At 46.6% G+C, this 15,691-nt stretch overlaps 1 pseudogene; it reads left to right on the forward strand.

The window, feature by feature from the left end:
- Positions 1-328: 328 nt before the first annotated feature.
- Positions 329-14,245, forward strand: LOC120098457 (kallikrein-2-like; annotated as a pseudogene).
- Positions 14,246-15,691: the final 1,446 nt, after the last annotated feature.

Here is a 15,691-nt window from a genome sequence, read left to right on the forward strand (position 1 = left end):
AGGAAACTTTGAGGGCCAGTCACATCCCTGCCCTTGTCACGCATTCCAGAACCTTCAGCTTCTTTGATCAAGCTGCCCTGCCCATGGGCCCATTCCCACTTATCTCTCAGACCCCAAAATTCATCCAGTGTCCACAGAACTAGGACATATGGGTTCTCATGCTCAGCTACTGTCCTTGGTGCAAGTGTACAGCTCACAGACTAAGAGGTGAGGCTCAGACATCTCACATGTGTCTGCAGGGCAGCGCTGGAGTGTGGAGGGGTGAAGGCTTTCTAAGGCCTTGCAGAGAGATGAAGAGACCTCAGCTCCACGCTCACCCCTTACTGCCATGTGGTTTCTGGTTCTGTGCCTCATGCTGTCTCTGGGGGAATATGGTAAGAAGTTGAGGGTTTCACAGGAAGAAAAGGGGACCAGACTCCTCCCTTCTTTCCCATAAGTCTTCCCTCTCACAGCAGCACAGTGTCATTCTCCAGACCATGGAGTTCCTAGACCAGAGATGGGTGTTTTATTTGTCATGGTGACACTCTACCACCCTATCTCAGCCCTACCATGCTGCATAGACCTTCTTCTTCCTTTTGTCTACCTTGATGTCCTAGAAAATCTCTTCTAGTCCACACCCTGCCTCCAGCCAATTTACCTCAGGTGCAGATCCTGGGTCACCTCTGTCTGTCATGGTGAGATTCAGAATTGTTCACTGGAAGACATCACTCTGCCTTCCAGCACTCCTTAGCCTAACCACAACACTCCTGTCATTCTCACACAGACTCAACTATCACCCTAGGCCCTCCACCTTGACTTCTGTCCCACACTTCTTTTCTGGGAACACAGATCCTAGGACACACCCTGTTCTATCATATAACTAAGAGGTATCGTGGAAGATTCTAGAATCCAATCACACACAGTGTTCTATCATAGAACAAGAGATCTAGTCAAAGACTAGCAATAGCTATGCCCTCTACAGTCTGGAGTTGGGGTTTTTTAAATTTTCTTCTTTTTCTGCTTTCCTCCTTACCTGTCTGAGAGGGTTGCAGGGGCTCATCTAGAACCGCATCCTGGGTCATCTTTGGAGTCTAATCTGTCCCTACCCTTTCCCACTCTGATCCCTTAACCCTACACAGGATGCTTTTTCAAGAAACAGACCTCTTCCATGGGAGCCCATCTCCATTTTGGACACTCTCTCCCTGAGAACACAGTTTCCACCATCCTCACCCCATGGCCTGTTTACTCCAAATCCCCCGGAGCCTATGCAACTCCAGACATTGCCTCATCTGCTGTCTCCCAGTCTGCTGTCTAGGGTCAGCTTTGTACTCAAGAGTCTATGTCTCCCTAGATAAAGCAAACTACCATCGAGCAAGGCAGGTGTGGGTCCTGAAATCCAGTCCACTCTAGCACCCCTTAACCTGACCACCCTCCTGGTCCTCTGTCCCATGTCCCTTCATATCCACACGAAAGTTTTTCTTCTCAATCCCTTTTCCATGCCAAGGCTGGGCCCTACCCAGAATTCCTTTCTGCAGGTGCCTTTCCCCTCATCCAGTCCAGTACCATTGGAGGTTGGGAGTGGGAGAGACATTCCCAACCCTGGCAGGTGGCTGTGTATCACTATGTCAGGGCTGTCAGGGGTGGTGTGTGTCCTGGTCCAACCGCAGTGGGAACTCACAGCTGCCCACTGCATCCCAGGTAGGATGGGTTCAGGTGTGGCTGTGGCCGGAGCACTTGCCTGACAAGCTAGGGTCCCTGGGATCCACCTCCCAAACACATTAGTAGGAGGAAAAATTGGGGTGAAGGAAGCTCCTCTCCTTCAAGGAAGACTATGCCACACTCTTACTTGGGGACCTCATGGGAGGTAGAGGTCTGAGGGATGAAGGTTGGTTCAGGGTCAGAAGGGCAGAGTGGTTGGTGGGCCATGAGGACCTGAGTCTCACCTCATGTCTCCCTCTTTTCCTGTCCCGCTGTCTTGTGTGATCCTACTCTTTGTGTGACTATGAGAAACTGTGTTTTTCTCTCTCCTCTTTCCCTGAATCCATGTCTGTGCATCTGTCCTATCTCTGTCCTCTTCTGGGTGCCTCTCTGTCCATCTGTCTCCATTGGTCCCCACTTCCAGATCTTTACTCAACTCTCTCTGGGTCTGGGTCCCACTCTCCATCCCCATCACTACTGACCACAGTGAAGAACAGGATTCACTGCACCCTAAGAGGCAGGCATTGGGGGGCCCATAAGCCAATGTGAGGGAAGTCCTCAGCTTCTCCAGACCAACCTGGCACTCTAGGATCATGTCAATGCTGGGGGACATACAGGGAGAGGCTGAACAGAGTTGGGTCAGGGCAACTGGATGAGCACAGAGAGAGGGCAGGGTACTGGGAGGAAGTGGGCGCAAAGCTTGGGCTGTGACCATATCGCAGTTGCCAGGCAAGCTCAGGCTAGCCCAGTGCACCTGAGTAGCTTTCAGGTCTGCCCTTTCCCTGTTCCATGTCCCCTTCTCTCTTTACTTCCTGCCTCATTGCCCACTTCCTCTGTTTGTCTCTGCCTCTCATCTGTCCCCAGTCCCTTCTTCTCTCTCATGTACTTACTGCTCCTGCGTGTTCCCACCTGCTTTCCCACAGTGTCTCACCCTGCCCCTTCCCTACTTACCTTTCTAGTTCTCTTGATTTAATCATGAGTGTGTGTGTGTGTGTGTGTGTGTGTGGTGTGTGTGTGTGGTGTGTGTGTGTGGTGCAGGTGTGCAGGTGTGTATGAGTGTGATTGTGTGTATGGAGTTCCAGGAGCAGCTTGTGTTTTCTAAGTTGATTTATCCCTTTTATTTGTTCTATATGTGTGAGTGTGTGAGTGTGTCCATGTGCAAGCATGTATGACACTGCATGAGCGTGGAGATCGAGAGACAGCCTGTAGGAGTCAGTTCCCTCCCTCCACCATGGCAGTCTTGGGATTGAACTTGAGGCACGATGCTTGGCTGCCGGAGCCCCTACCAACTGAGCCGCTTTGCTGCCTGTACCCTTCTTCTTTAATCAACTTAATAAAAAAATCCTGTATATCAGTGATTTGCTTGTATATGTGTCTGTGCACTATGAATTAGAGGTGCAGACACTTGTGGGTCAGCAGGTTTGTGCTGGGAATGACCCCAGGTCCTCTGAAAAAGCAGTCAGTGCTCTTATCCACTGAGGCACGATCTCTCTAGCCAAATTGTGCCCCTATTTTTTGAGCTAGGAGCTGAAATATTCAGCATAGCTGGGTTCCAGGGAGCACTGGAGATCATCATGTCCCTGTGTCCTCAGCTCAGAATTGCAGGCACATGCCACTCAACCTGATTGGCATCTCAGTTCCTAAGGTCAAAGTCAGGTGCTCACACTAGTGCAGTAAGCTTGTTACCCGCTGAGCCGTCTCACACCCTGGTGTCCCTGCCTTTCCCATTCTGTGTCTGTGTCTCCCTCCCTCTCCTGCCAGTACTTTTCTGCTCTCTCTGCTGTCCACTCTCTCTTTCCCCATCCATCTCTCCTCTCAATTTCCCTTCTGCCCAGATGCCCTGCGTGCCCCTTCTCGCTCATCTCTGCTTCCTCCCTAGCAAAAGCAAGGTGAGGCTGGGTCAACACAGCCTGGATGATGATGGAGACACTGGCCAGTATGTCCCTGTCGACATTCTGTCCCACACCCACTCTGTAACAGGAGCCTCCGGATGCCCACGTTTCTCAGCCCAGATGCTGACAACAGCCAGGACCTGATGCTGCTTCAGCTGAGGGAGCCAGCCAACACCACAGAGGCTGTGAGGGTGACTGAGGAGCCCACTGAGGAGGCTAAGCTGGGGAGCCGCTGCCTGGCATCCGGCTGGGGCAGCACCAGGCCAGATAAGTGTATGCCTGGGTCAGACCCTGTATCCTGGAGCAGGAAGTTCGGTTCTGGAAGAACAGGCCAGGCAACTGAGCTTCTGTGTTCCTGTCATGGTTGTGTTCTCTTGGCCCACAGCTCTAAGTGCAAAGATACTGCAGTGTGTGGACCTCACCCTCATGGCCAGTGATGTCTGTACATACGCTTATTCACAAAGGGTGACAGAATTCATGCTGTGTGCTGGACACCAGGAAGGCAGCAAAGATACCTGAATAGCTCCAACCCGGAGGTCGCTGAGACAAGACATGGAGACCACCAGAGTGAAGGAAACTGATTCTGGCCTGAGGCCCAACCAGAATCTCCTCAGATTCTTAGGCTCCATAGCCGTTCAGTGCCCTGCCCTGCAGTGTGTCACAGCCTCCTCTACTCCAGTCCTGTCCCCTCTCCTTCCCAAGCAACCCTTGTCACTCACTGTCCCGCGCGACCTCTCGCCAGCAAGAATATGTGGGAACACACGAATCCTTCTGTAGCCAAATGCTTATATTTATTAATAATAGAGAGGGCGGCGGCTGGACGCCAGCATGGCGCGGCTTATATACACCCTAGCGCGGCACATCCACACCTGATTGGTTGCTTACCCATGATCTCATTAGGCACACCCCAGAGTGGGCAAAGACCTGGCACGAAGGCACTCTTGCACATGCGCACACAGTTAACTTCCTGAAAGGAAGTCGGCTGGCGCAGCGGAGACCAGCGCCATCATGTAATGGCGAAAGCTATCCTGGCCTTCCACGTGGGACGCAGTGGAAGCCAGCGCCATCTTCTGGTGGCGAATGTTATTGCGGCCCTCTACATCTCCCCCTTATTATTTTATTTATAACAATCATGATCACCCTATCGCGTGCAATGAGGAAACCTCAGCGATGTGGAAGGGCTGATCAAAGGATCATTGAGTCTCTCTCATCCCAGTGCAATGGATCCACAGATCCATGGGGTGCAAGAGCAGAGAATTCAGATACCGACTAATTTTTGAAGATAGATAACCAAATTTTAGGGGAGGCCCCTTGTTCACTGGCCACAAGTGCTTGAGTGATAACGGCCTTGTCACGTTTCTGTTGAGATCTGAGTTTGTAAACCAACCATAGCATGAACACTAATCCACAGCATAGGGCTGCACCAAACAGAGCCACTCCAGATAAGTAGTGGGCACCTCATCTGGTTCACCTCAGCTGTTACCACCAAGGGCCATAGTCAAGCCGCTCCTATAATAAAATTTAGAATTCCCAATTGTTAGCAACTATTCCAGAAAGTTCACCCACTGTGCTTGCCTAACAATAGATTGGGGGAGGATAACTCCAGACACTGCAGACACAATGTCTGCAGCAGTAATGGCTGCTACAATAGCAGCAAAAGTGTCAAGGTCTTTTCCAGGACAGTTCAGGATCTCTGGAACAACCAGCAGGCAATGGAACCATGTCTGAGATCTGTACAACCAGGACAGAGTTCCCCAGTCCACAGCAGCTTCACGCAGGTGGCATTTCTGTGAAGCTACAGTCTGTAAAATGACAACACCAGTTAAAGCAGCAAGAGTCACCAGGGAAATGAGGGGGGCAGCAACGGCTGGAGTCCAGTCTTCTCCAGAAAGCAGCAGTGCACAGAGGGTAAGAGAACGGGCCACAATGGGACGGGACACACGCAGCAGTAACACCGACTGTAGCAACGGCAAAATCTCTGTGATGACAAAAGATGAGGGGGGAATCTTCTATCTTCCTCTCAGGGCAGAGGAATGACTCCAGGGACCCAAACCAGGAGAGCTGAATCTTTATGTAACCAGGATCAGCCAGTCTCACCAGCCACTCAGGCAGCTGGCACACTCTTGTAGCATCCTGTAGGAAAAACACAAACATGCCCTCTTCCCCATATAAAATATCTGGACAGGATCATGCCAATATGTGGATCTTTTTATTTTACCTAGGCAGAAGTATGCTTAGTTGCAGGGTGCCATAAACTTTGGCATCCAAATTTTAAAATTGAAATAAAAGGAGCTTTATTTAGCATACAGGGATAACTCCCCCTTTTTATTTATTAAGATATAGTAAAGATATTATTTATTAAGGTAAGTCCTTGAGGATTAAATTGAGGACACTGAGCACTTGTATTTATAAATTGACTTGTATACCAAATTATTGTCTCCAGCATTATTGTTTTGGATATATAAAAAATGAGATTTTTTGACTAATTGTTCCTATGTAAGGCCTATAATCTGTCTGGTATCATTGTCCTCCCTTGTTAAGGAACCCAGGCAATCCGGTTTGAGTTCTTAAATGTCCTATAAAGGAACAGTACTTAGTGCTCTTAACCACTAAGCCATCTCTCCAGCCCCTCACAAACTTTATTTACCTAAACATAAGCATTAATTAGAAATGTCAAATCCTATAAATATTGTCTAATTTCAGTCTTACTAGAAATCCCTGAGCTGGCAGGGTGAGGCTGGGAATTGAAAGTAAGCAAATGGAGTCTTCTTCTTTTCATATCAACTCTATTACCATTTTCAAAGTTAGGTATGAGTCTAAGGTTTAATTTAGTTGTCTGAGCCAGAGCACTGAAAGGACAGTGAGTTGTCAGACAATTCACACTGAAATCACTCATTGATTTTAAGTAGAAAACCTGTCTCTAATAAAGCATTAAGTAATTGAAATCAATTGTAAACCACAAGCCACACATTGGCTATCAATATGTGAACTGAAAGCTTGATTTAAAAACAGTGGCTAAACCACGGAATTTAATAATCTGTGTTGAAGCAACAGAAACTCAAGAGAATAAACAAGTGATTCAATCATATATGTAGCCTTTTCATTAGATGAACCACCTATAAATATAGTAAGCGCATTTCCTATGGGTTGCATGTACAAGTTTATAGTAAGTACAAAAGCATATAAAGAGTAAAATTATCAATTTTGCCTGAAAAATTTGTATATGTAATAGGCCAAATATCAGTATTTTGTAATAACCAATTAACTGTTGTTTGGAATAAGGTATGTTTCACCAGGTTTCTTTTTAAAATACTTCCATGACTCTAGCCTACAATTTTGTATTAACACAACTGAAGCTTTATCTCCAATATGGATAAAAAAGACCTAAGTCCTCTGGCAAGGTGAGGTACTTAGCCAATTAACATATCCTTAGAAGCTTAAAACTAGTTTCAAATATTCTTTTTTGGAGTAGTGCAACAGCTACTCCCCAAATATTAAAGCTCATTTTGAGAGCAAAAGTTTGTAGTAAAAATTTTCATATACACTGAAAGATTTAAAACTTCTTACATTGAAGAAGCAACAAAATTACATAATATAAGGCTGTTAGCCATTCTTAATGATATCACTTTATGGGATCTCTAAAATTATAAGCAAGCTCACGAAATGAAAACTCACAATCAATCCTCTAAATCTATCTTGAAGTGGCAGTTGGAGTAAACAGACTGGCTGTAGTGCTCTCACAAGTTCCAAAACCTCATCAATCCTTTGTAAATCCTGTAACAATCTCTACCTGTTTGATTTTTCTTAATTACAAATAAGTTTGAGTTAGTCAATGTAACACTGGCGATCCTTAATCACAATCCTTCAGTTCTCCTTGTAACACCAGAGCACAGCCACAACTTTGGAAAGTCACCTGAGTTCTGAGCACTGACTAGGCAGCTGTTCTTGGGGCAGTGGAATTAGCATCAAAATACAGATAACTTCAGGGCAAACCACAACTTTGGAAAGCAAAACTCGACCTCCAACAATCTAGTACAAAGTTTGACTGTCAATTCCTACATATGAACGCACGATGGTGTAGTCTCCAGTACCTCAACCAAGAGACATTGTCCTAAATGCTTTTAGAAGCCTGTTTTTTTTTTGTTTTTTTTTTTTTTTGTTTTTTTATTGTTTTTTTATTAACTTGATTATTTCTTATATACATTTCGAGTGTTATTCCCTTTCCCGGTTGCCGGGCAAAAATCCCCCTCCCCCTGCCCCCCTCCCCTTCCTTATGGGTGTCCCCCTCCCAACCCTCCCCCCATTGCCGCCCTCCCCCCACCAGTCTAGTTCACTGGGGGTTCAGTCTTAGCAGGACCCAGGGCTTCTCCTTCCACTGGTGCTCTTACTAGGATATTCACTGCTACCTATGAGGTCAGAGTCCAGGGTCAGTCCATGTATAGTCTTTAGGTAGTGGCTTAGTCCCTGGAAGCTCTGGTTGGTTGGCATTGTTGTACATATGGGGTCTCGAGCCCCTTCAAGCTCTTCCAGTTCTTTCTCTGATTCCTTCAACGGGGGCCTATTCTCAGTTCAGTGGTTTGCTGCTGGCATTCGCCTCTATATTTGCTGTATTCTGGCTGTGTCTCTCAGGAGCGATCTACATCCGGCTCCTGTCGGTCTGCACTTCTTTGCTTCATCCATCTTGTCTAATTGGGTGGCTGTATATGTATGGGCCACATGTGGGGCAGGCTCTGAATGGGTGTTCCTTCAGTCTCTGTTTTAATCTTTGCCTCTCTCTTCCCTGCCAAGGGTATTCTTGTTCCCCTTTTAAAGAAGGCGTGAAACATTCACATTTTGATCATCCGTCTTGAGTTTCATTTGTTCTAGGCATCTAGGGTAATCCAAGCATTTGGGCTAATAGCCACTTATCAGTGAGTGCATACCATGTATGTCTTTCTGTGATTGGGTTAGCTCACTCAGGATAATATTTTCCAGTTCCAACCATTTGCCTACGAATTTCATAAACTCGTTGTTTTTGATAGCTGAGTAATATTCCATTGTGTAGATGTACCACATTTTCTGTATCCATTCCTCTGTTGAAGGGCATCTGGGTTCTTTCCAGCTTCTGGCTATTATAAATAAGGCTGCGATGAACATAGTGGAGCACGTGTCTCTTTTATATGTTGGGACATCTTTTGGGTATATGCCCAAAAGAGGTATAGCTGGATCCTCAGGCAGTTCAATATCCAATTTTCTGAGGAACCTCCAGACTGATTTCCAGAATGGTTGTACCAGTCTGCAATCCCACCAACAATGGAGGAGTGTTCCTCTTTCTCCGCATCCTCGCCAGCATCTGCTGTCACCTGAGTTTTTGAAATTAGCCATTCTCACTGGTGTGAGGTGAAATCTCAGGGTTGTTTTGATTTGCATTTCCCTTATGACTAAAGATGTTGAACATTTCTTTAGGTGTTTCTCAGCCATTCGGCATTCCTCAGCTGTGAATTCTTTGTTTAGCTCTGAACCCCATTTTTAATAGGGTTATTTGTCTCCCTGCGGTCTAACTTCCTGAGTTCTTTGTATATTTTGGATATAAGGCCTCTATCTGTTGTAGGATTGGTAAAGATCTTTTCCCAATCTGTTGGTTGCCATTTTGTCCTAACCACAGTGTCCTTTGCCTTACAGAAGCTTTGCAGTTTTATGAGATCCCATTTGTTGATTCTTGATCTTAGAGCATAAGCCATTGGTGTTTTGTTCAGGAAATTTTTTCCAGTGCCCATGTGTTCCAGATGCTTCCCTAGTTTTTATTCTATTAGTTTGAGTGTGTCTGGTTTGATGTGGAGGTCCTTGATCCACTTGGACTTAAGCTTTGTACAGGGTGATAAGCATGGATCGATCTGCATTCTTCTACATGCTGACCTCCAGTTGAACCAGCACCATTTGCTGAAAATGCTATCTTTTTTCCATTGGATGGTTTTGGCTCCTTTGTCAAAAATCAAGTGACCATAGGTGTGTGGGTTCATTTCTGGGTCTTCAATTCTATTCCATTGGTCTATCTGTCTGTCTCTGTACCAATAACATGCAGTTTTTATCACTATTGCTCTATAATACTGCTTGAGTTCAGGGATAGTAATTCCCCCTGAAGTCCTTTTATTGTTGAGGATAGTTTTAGCTATCCTGGGTTTTTTGTTATTCCAGATGAATTTGCAAATTGTTCTGTCTAACTCTTTGAAGAATTGGATTGGTATTTTGATGGGGATTGCATTGAATCTGTAGATCGCTTTTGGTAAAATGGCCATTTTTACTATATTGATCCTGCCAATCCATGAGCATGGGAGATCTTTCCATCTTCTAAGGTCTTCTTCAATTTCTTTCTTCAGTGTCTTGAAGTTCTTATTGTACAGATCTTTTACTTGCTTGGTTAAAGTCACACCGAGGTACTTTATATTATTTGGGTCTATTATGAAGGGTGTCGTTTCCCTAATTTCTTTCTCGGCTTGTTTCTCTTTTGTGTAGAGGAAGGCTACTGATTTATTTGAGTTAATTTTATACCCAGCCACTTTGCTGAAGTTGTTTATCAGCTTTAGGAGTTCTCTGGTGGAACTTTTGGGATCACTTAAATATACTATCATATCATCTGCAAATAGTGATATTTTGACTTCTTCTTTTCCGATCTGTATCCCCTTGACCTCCTTTTGTTGTCTGATTGCTCTGGCTAGAACTTCAAGAACTATATTGAATAAGTAGGGAGAGAGTGGGCAGCCTTGTCTAGTCCCTGATTTTAGTGGGATTGCTTCAAGTTTCTCTCCATTTAGTTTAATGTTAGCAACTGGTTTGCTGTATATGGCTTTTACTATGTTTAGGTATGGGCCTTGAATTCCTATTCTTTCCAGGACTTTTATCATGAAGGGGTGTTGAATTTTGTCAAATGCTTTCTCAGCATCTAATGAAATGATCATGTGGTTTTGTTCTTTCAGTTTGTTTATATAATGGATCACGTTAATGGTTTTCCGTATATTAAACCATCCCTGCATGCCTGGGATGAAGCCTACTTGATCATGGTGGATGATTGTTTTGATGTAGAAGCCTGGTTTTTAGAATAAGAGTTCCATAAAAATATTACCTCAATTTAGACTTGTTTCCCTGGGTTAGCTCATGCCACATGTTGTCTAGATTGACTCGATCCAAATTACCAGCTTTATGTCAACTTTCTGTTCCCAATATTATACCTTTTTAACCATATCCAATAACTTGAAGGCCAACAATCCATGACCAAGGCAAGTAGAGCATATATATACATTTAAAACCACTGAGAAACAAAATTGAAGTGGCTACACATATCTTAATATTTAGACCAAACGCCATTTTTACCTTTTTAGCTATGATTTTAAGAGAAGCACCTTGTCACCTGTTGAGTCAAATAATAAGTCAGGGATGAAGCTGAGGAGCTTCTGGCGCCTTTAAGATCAGCTCGTGTAGACGCTTAGCCCCTAGGCAGCTTCTCCAGCTGACCTAGACTCCTGGCTTTAGGTACAGGGCTCTAAAGGCCTGCTTGAAACTGTTTTTTATTCATTTGTTCCTTTTTGAAATGAGTTAAAACCAAATCAAGATGTGAACGACCAGCAGATAAAGTTTTTACCATTTTTCCTTTTGAACATGAAACATAAAACATTTAAGCAACAAGAAACAAAAAAAAAACAACACAGACATAAACTGACATATAGGGACAGCTTGGTGCACTAAGGACAGACAATAGACAAAGAGGGAAAAAACAGATGGTGTCAGCAGAGAGGTAGGATTTATCCTTTCCCACCACTTTCATGGTGACTATCCACTCGAATGGAGTTGATATGGACGATGGATTGTCTCAATTCCTAGACTAGTCCATCAACGTGTTGAAACCCAATTCCTGTAAGATACTGAGATATATTATCTGATCAGCATGACTGACATTCACAAATGGTATGGAAGTGAAACACAGTCCTGAATATTTCCACTCATAACCCAATTACATTAACTCCATCAAGCTGTGCATGGGCATTGAGATGTCCTTTTGTTTGATTCTCCTGAATAAATTTTCAGGCAGTCTACCTCTATCAAGTCTGATCAGTATGACTCTGTGAAGCTCTTCTTCATAGCGAGCTGCCTCATCTTCTAAATCCTCTTCCTCAGAGGAGCTAAGCTCGTCTGTCTCTGAGCTATCAAGCTCTGAAGTCTTTAAATCCTTTACCGGATAAAGACTTCTCCTTTTCAAGACTTTTTTCTCCCTTCTCTGTTTTATCTCTCCCAGGGCGTTTTTTTCCCCAATCTCTCACCTCCGCAGAGGGGACTGTCTGCTTGTTTTCTTTTTTCTTTGAGCTCTTTAATTTTTTATCCCATCCTGTTTCTGACATGCCGCCTTGCCCCTCCTCCAGCGCTCCTTGCTTTGCTATTACAGCTGGGCGGCTCCCATGCGACCTCTGAGGCAGTCTGGCAGTAGCTAGAAACTCAAAGGCCAATAGAGAAAGCCCGAGAGCTGCCAGAACGATAATAAGAACTTCCGCCGCATCTAGCAGGGGAGTGAAGTGGAACAGGTCAAGGCTAAGCATTGTCTCTCAGGATCTTACCTTTTAAACACTACAGTTCTGGATTCCTTCCGCAGACTGAAGACCCCCTCTTGGCACCTGGCGATGGTGTGGCGTTTCTCCCAGGTTTCCGGCACCAGATGTCCCGCGCAACCTCTCGCCAGCAAGAATATGCGGGAACACATGAATCCTTCTGTAGCCAAATGCTTATATTTATTAATAATAGAGAGGGCGGCGGCTGGACGCCAGCATGGCGCGGCTTATATAAACCCTAGCACGGCACATCCACACCTGATTGGTTGCTTACCCATGATCTCATTAGGCACGCCCCGGAGTGGGCAAAGACCTGGCACGAAGGCACTCTTGCACATGCGCACACAGTTAACTTCCTGAAAGGAAGTCGGCTGGCGCGGCAGAGACCAGCACCATCAAGTAATGGCGAAAGCTATCCTGGCCTTCCACATGGGGCGCAGTGGAAGCCAGCGCCATCTTCTGGTGGTGAATGTTATTGCGGCCCTCTACAACTCACTCTTCCATATCCAGGCTTTTTAGCCTATGAACACTTTTTCTTATGGATCTCCATGGTGTCTATGACCATCCTAGAACCTGGCAGCTGACAGTTAGCATAGCACAGCTCCTCCCTCCCAGAGCACCATTGCGTGTCGGGGGGGTGGGGGGGATGCTGCATGGCTTTTCCTGGGCCAACATTTCTACTCACCAGAGACAGAGAAGACAACACACCAGGTCATCCATCTTGGCGAGCTCATGAGTTGTTAGATTAGCCTCAGGAGCATGGAAGGCAACTGCATCATCAAAGAGCCTGCCCCAGGATAGCACTTAGGAAAGCTGCACCTCCTGAGTCTCCTGCACAACTCAAGCCGTTCCCCTCAAGACTCTCCTGTCCTGAGGGGCCTCCTGAAGCCCCATGTTCACACCAGGAGGGGGATTTGGATGTGGAGAACACACATCCAGGAAAAGGGGCAGCCATAAACACCAAGCACAACGCAGGCGAGATGGGGTAGAATGTAAGGTGGTGGAGCCACGGGGCAGACAAGAGGCCTGAGACGCTGGGAGAGTCACTGTGGTAGGAGGGAATGTTGTGTGCAAGGTCAGAAGAGGCAGCACCTGACACAGGGGTGCAGGGCACTTGGAACTAGTGGGGAGCAGAGGGGAAAGCAGATACAAGGTCCCCAGGGGAGAGGAGTTAGAAGGCTTGGGGGGCAATGAAGGAGCTTGCCACTAAGTAAAGGTAAGCAGACGGACTGTGAACTGGGCTCAGAGCACACAGGAGTGGTTGCTTTCTGCAGGGCCTCAACTGGGCCACAGGGGATACATTTACTCTCTGGTGTGCTGGAAGCTGGCTCTGGTTGGTTCTAGACTGAGCAGGGACAAGCTGACTCTGCTCTCAGACTCCCTCTGGTGTTTATGAGATCAGGTTGCAGGAAGACTGAAGGGCAAGGGCTTGTGTCAGGCTTGAGCTGAAGACTCCAACCAGATCTTTTATCTTCATCTGCTGTCACAAACACCCCTCCCTCGCTGGTGTTTACCACAGTCTCTCCTGCTGCATTAACTCCAAACAGCCCTTATAAGTCAGAACTGGCCTTTCCCAACCCCTGCTCACCCTTTGTCTATGAGGTGCCTACCCTATAAAATATTCATGGGAATGGGGCCAGGAGATGACCTCACAAGCAGTGTCACCTTTGTTCCCCTACTGCTGACCTGGGGACGCTGCCTTCTGTTCCCCCTTATGGACACAGAGACACTGCCTTCAGTACAGGAGCTGCATCTGTTTGCCTTCCCCTCTGCTTCAGGCTGTGTTCCCTTTGGGATGCTATCCTGCATTTTCCTGGGAGCCAAACTGCAAAGTTTCGATCAGTAATCTGTTGGTGGTTAAGGATGAGAGGTGGTGCACCCCAGACAGAAAGTGAGATGTTCTCTCGCTCTACCTCTGTGCCTTCTTCTCTCAGGGTGACTCTGGAACCACACTCCTCTGTGATAGGATGCTCCAAGGGATTACATCATGGGGTGGTAACCCCTGTGCCTATCCTAAGAAGCCTAGCATATTCACCAAAGTGTCAAAACACATGAGCTGGATCAAGGCCAACCTACAGATCACCCCATGAGGACCCTGCCTTCCCTCATAAACTGACAACCACCTATTTCATGGTCCGTGCCATCCCTTTTTATAGCTTATAGGCATCAGAGGGCCTATGACTTAGCTGGCAAAATACAAAACTTCCTAACTCTTCCAACTCAGGTGCTTAGCAGGAAGAAAGGAGCAGAGACACTTGGTTCTGGAGGTCTCAGAGGGGTTCCCTATGCCTCTCCCATCTTAAGAGCATGGCAGGTCTGCAAACTGTTCAAGCAGAAGGAGGTGGTGGTGGCCTAGGCATGTGTGTGTTGCAGAGATGGAGGAAGGGGGTACCCAGGAGATAGGACAGAAGCACACAGTGACAAGTCCTTGAATCCCTGAGCAAGATCCAAGTGCCATGCAACAGGGTACATAGTAGGGTGTTGCTAAAATGTCACCCTCCATTTTTTCGGGAGATGACAGATACCTAAGGAATTTCTGAGCAGAGGAAGGAGGTCACTGCATGGCACAAGGCTGGGGAAAAGGAGGGTGACAACAGAGTGGAGAAGCTTATTCTCTAAGTGGGTGTTGGTGACAATGAGCCGCAATTAACAGAGCGACTCTCAGTCACAGATGTGGAGCTAGGGTGTGCCATGGGTGAAGACCATGGCAGGGAGCAGAGAGGGACCCAGAGGCAAACTCTCAGGGGAACTGTGAAGTGGAGAGGCAAACCTTACCATTCCCACCCTCTGTCAGAAGCTCCTTTAGACAGCAGTGCACGAAGACAAGTCCAGAGGGATTCCATCAACAGCAGCTCAGCAAACCTGGTGTTCAGGATGCTCACTGGGCTCTGTTTCCTCTACTCGGTACTCAAAAGGGTCACTCTACTGACATGCTGTCCATCTCCAGGGTCTGCAGGGCATAGAGCAGGACCCCAGATACCCAAATCCGCATTCACACTTACAATCATGCTGTCACCACAAACTGCTACTGATGTCCAGGGCTCCACTGGACTGAGATCCCACTCAGACAGGAAAGTCTCAGGCACCCAAAATTGTACTAGAAGGAACTCAAGTCAGCGTTTTCTCAAGGTTGAGTGTCATTGCCTCTGGGAATCTTCTCCCATCCAGGAGATGAAGAAAGAAAGACTGAGGAAGAGGAGGGGAGAGGAAAGGAGGGGAAGGAGAGGAGAAAGGAAAGAAAGGAGTGGGGAGGAAGAGAAGAGGGAGGGTTGAGGAAAACAGCAGCCCTGGTGACATCCTGTGATCTGTTGACCACGGAGGGGGAATGCAGAAGAAAGTGCATGTGTAGGGACAGATCCACACTCACTGGGGACATGGTGGTCACTCCATTGCTTTTTCTTCCCATCCTCGTGCAAGAAAGAATCTCACCCTAAATCCACATGGTACAGGGATACCCAGCCTTACATACTGGACATGAGAGGCCATAGAGTGTGTCATAGGGATAGAGAGAGACCACAGCTGAGTAGTAGGGCATGGCTGGGCACATGG

This window comes from Rattus norvegicus, chromosome 1, assembly GCF_036323735.1.
Source record: "Rattus norvegicus strain BN/NHsdMcwi chromosome 1, GRCr8, whole genome shotgun sequence".
Lineage (NCBI taxonomy): Eukaryota > Metazoa > Chordata > Mammalia > Rodentia > Muridae > Rattus > Rattus norvegicus.